The sequence below is a fragment of the Choloepus didactylus genome, chromosome 2 (genome assembly GCF_015220235.1).
Source record: "Choloepus didactylus isolate mChoDid1 chromosome 2, mChoDid1.pri, whole genome shotgun sequence".
In the NCBI taxonomy this organism is placed as follows: domain Eukaryota; kingdom Metazoa; phylum Chordata; class Mammalia; order Pilosa; family Megalonychidae; genus Choloepus; species Choloepus didactylus.
The window spans coordinates 31,869,540-31,873,941 of NC_051308.1; the positions used below are offsets into that span (position 1 = coordinate 31,869,540).

Consider the following 4,402-nt stretch of genomic DNA (forward strand, 5'->3'; position numbering starts at 1 on the left):
TCTTGGGTGTGATAATGGTATTATGGTTATGCAGGAGACTGTCTTTGTTCTCAGGAAATAGATATTGAAAAATTTAGGAGTGAAGGTCACTATATCTGCAACTTACTTTCAAACAGTTTGAGAAAAAAATATATGGAGATAGAGGAAAATGTGACAAAATGTTAACAATTGGTGAATCAAGGGTATATTGGTGTTCATGGTATTACTATTCTTCAATTTTTCCCTAGATTTTAAAAATTAAAATTAAAAATAAAGTTGAAGGAAAAGAATCTTAATGATAAAATGATAAAATAATCATTAAAAAAACCTTAATGATAAAATATTTTCCTGTCTAAAAGATTTAATTAAAAATATCTCTTTCTATAGTGAAATAATGTGGCAGGTAAGTTGAACAATTTCAGACAATGCCTAAATATCTTACAGGAGTGAAGTAAAATATGAGTCAGAATCTTTTTTTTTTCTGGTTAGGAAGGATAAATAACCAATTTCTCATTGCTGCAATTCATATGTGAAGAAAGACAGTACTTGCCTTCCCCCTACTTATCAAAACATGATCTAATAGAAATTCGGAAACCATGCACATGCATCAAGATCTTGCTTTTGGTAGACCTTTTATCCTAGCAGTGGCTGTAAAAAGCTGTTCAGGCCGGTGCACCTCCCTGGACTTCCCCTGGGGATGAGCAAATGCTGCCTCCCATCTGGCTGTGGAGGATCACCGCCCCAGCTAATCGCCAAGATTCCCTTCAAGCTCAGCTTATCAATATGGGTGTTATTCCTACCTTAGTGAAATTACTGGGCATCCACTGCCTAAATGTGGCCTTTATAGAAACATGCCTTGTTGCCGTTGGCAATTTGGCAGAACTTGAGTCAAGTAAGGAACAGTTTGTCAGTACAAACATTGCTGAAGAGCTGTTGAAACTCTTCAAAAAACAGGTGGAACTTGATATGTTGGAAATGAATTTTGAAGTTCTTGCACCATTGGCAGAAAATCAAGCTATTAAACTACAGTGGTTGAAGCAGGTGTGGTAGAATGTCTACTTGAGATTGTTCAGCAGAAGTTGGATAGTGACAAAGAGAATGATATTGCTGAGCTCAAAACTGCTTCAGATCCAATGGTTTTACTACTTCTTGGAGATGAATTCATGTGGAAATTTTTTGAAGGAGAAAAAGGAAATGTGTTTCAAAGGGTGCTTTCTTAGATTCCATCAAATAACCACCAGCCACAGCTAGCTGGAGCATTAGCAATTGCAAATTTTGCCAGAAATGATGGAAATTGCATCCATATGATAGACAATGGAATTGCAGAAAAACTTATGGATTTACTGGACAGACATGTAGAAGATGGAGATGTAACTGTACAGCATGCAGCACTAAGTGCCCTCAGACACCTGACTATAAAGCAAGAATGTTATCAGCAAGAGTCAGAGGTAGTTTTGAAATACCTTAAATATGAAATGCCTTCAGTTCAGTTTAAACTTCTGGGGACTTTAAGAATGTTAATAGATGCACAAGCAGAAGCTGTTGAACAACTAGGAAAGAATGTTAAATTAGTAGAGCATTTGGTGGAATGGTGTGAAGCCAAAGACCCTGCTGGTGTGATGGGGGAGTCAAACAGACTACTCTCTGCCCTCATACAACAAGTAAATCAAAAGATGTAATTAAACCATTATGCAGAGTGTGGCATCAAGCATCTAGTTACCATGGCAACTGATGAACATGTAATAATGCAGAATGAAGCCCTTGTTGCTTTGGCATTAATAGCAGCTTTAGAATTGGGTACTACCAAGAAAGTTTAGAAAGTGCTAAGCTTGTTCAGATTTTATACAAACTGCTAGCAGATGAGAGAAGTGCTCCTGAAATCCAATGTAATTCCATGGTCCTGATCTGTGCTCTCATGGGATCTGAAGTATCAAAACTTTGCAGTCATGAGAACAAAAGTGTTGCTCAACAGGCTTCTGCACAGAGCAGAGACTTACTGTGGAAAGCTGAAAACTGCCCCTTCCTGATACACAGCATCATCCCGTCTCTGATTTCCCCTTTATCCTCCATCCAGTTGCCTCTTCTGCTTCATTCTCTACCTTATCACTTGTGCATGCATGTAATGTTTCAATACCAGTTGAAGAACTGCTGTAGGTGCTTGCCAAATAAGATTTCTAAACCCTCAGTTAGTGTGAACATGAATTTATCAAAACCAAGTCTCCCTCCCAGGAATAAACCTGGACCTGGCATCGTGGGATTGAAAAAACCTTCCTGACCAAAAGCTGGTAGAGAAATGAAACAAAATAATGTTTCAGTGGCTGAGAGATCTCAAATGGAGTCGAGAGGTCATTCAGGAGGTTATTCTTATGCATTATATAGATATCCCTTTTTAGCTTTTAGTGTACTAGAATAGCTAGAAGGAAATACTTGAAACTGTCAAACTGCAATCCAGTATCCTTGATTCTTGAAGATGATCATACAACTATATAGCTTATAGTGTGATTGTGAAAACCTTGTGGCTCACACTCCCTTTAACCAGTGTATGGACAAATGAGTAGAAAAAAGGGGGACAAAAAGTAAATGAATAATAGGGGGGAAAGGGAATATGAAATGTTTTGGGTGTTCATTTTTACTTTTATTTTTATTTTTATTTTTATTCTTATTTTTTGGAGTAATGAAAATGTTCAAAAAATTGATCGTGGTGATAATGCACAACTATGTGATGATACCGTGCACAAGTGATTGTACACTTTGGATGATTGTATGGTATGTGAATATATCTCAATAAAATTGCATGAAAACCAGACAACGACAAAATGTCAATACAAATATACAGACAGACAATCATTTATTAGAAGCCATGAAGTACTACACAGGAAACAAACAGGTTCTATGATAGAGAATAACTGAGTCTCAGAAGTGGAATTTCTGGGTCAGAGATCTGTGCAACAAGATATTCATTGCACATACTGTTTGTAAGAGCAGAGAGTGAGAAACCACCATTCCATCTGTTTAAGTGATAGAAATATAAGAATAGAGACACAGCAGCATGTTACTCATAATTTTACCATTTTGGTGCTTTACATACTGGTCTTTTTTTCTTATACTTTTAAAGTAATAAACATCCTGAGATCATATGGTAAAAAAAGTCTCCACTCATAACTGTTCTCTTGTATTCCTGTTGCTTGAGCTACATTAAGTAGAATGTGCATTTTGTAATCCTATGATGATGTGAACTTGTTGCTATATAATGACTTGCTCCTCATACTCAGTGAACTGCATAATAATGTTCTGATAAATTAGAAATGTAGAGGAACGCAGCAGGATGTGTTTGGCTTATTAAAGATAGAATTGAATAGGAAAATAGCTCCATTTTTTGGTGCTTGGAAAGCACAGTGACCAAAAAACTGTATGGCTGCTCATTCATTAGTCTTACCTACTAATATTAAACCCATGGTAACTAGAGTTAAATAAAATTCCAATGCCCTCACTCTTAACCCTATGGCTTCTCCTTTATCTTTACTGCACAGAACAATTGAAACTGCCACAAACTTGACAAGACTTCCTGAAATTTTGATTCCATATTTAATTGGCTGCCATCAGTAGCCCAATTTTGAAAACATTTGTAGTTTTCAATATGAAACTAAGGGACTGAAGAAACCCTATTACACTAGTGCTTCTTGTTTTTTCCTATGTTTTAGATTCTGAAATATGTGCACTTTGACCTCAGAACTTCTTCCATCAATTTATCTGCATTGTCCAACATTTGTCTTTAGAAGTCACTTGGCACCTGTTTTAACTGAGGAAATTGGGTATAGCCCATTGGAGAATGGAGAATGGATAATTTTTTTTTGCCATTTTTTTCATTGTTCAGCTTGAAAGGGAAATATTTCATCTTTCCAAGTCTAAAAAGGACTATGAAAGGATTAAAAAGAACTTCTGTTAGAATTAGCAGGACATAGGAGGAAAGATTAAGAGATGGTGAGAGGAAGGCAGGTTATAAAAGCCGTAGTAGCCAGTCCAGTTCATTCTGAAGAGGGCCACTTACCAGTAGCTGATAGTTTTCCACTTCTCCTTTCCCACTGAGAACTACCATAGGTCTTAAAGGTGTGAAAATGTGAAAGGGCCAAGACTCAAGAGATGACGACCCCCTTGGTGACATATAGTTTACTTTTTATTGCTGCTACCACCACCAAATGAGTTTTTACAGCTCTGAAACACAATCTGTGTAAATTAATCAAAATATCTCAATGACATACCTGCCTTCTCCCTATGCCCAAGTTTGACAACTGGCTTAAAGGCAAGATGGGATCCATTATGGAACAACTGCAGGGCAGTAGAATGGGCTGCCAAGGAGTGTCAGAAGCTCCTTCTTCTCTGACATAAGATGCTGCACATCTCTATGGGGTGATCTAAGTGGACT

General features: G+C 37.1%; 1 pseudogene; it reads left to right on the top strand.

The window, feature by feature from the left end:
- Window positions 1–684: 684 nt before the first annotated feature.
- Window positions 685–1,989, top strand: LOC119511255 (annotated as a pseudogene).
- Window positions 1,990–4,402: the final 2,413 nt, after the last annotated feature.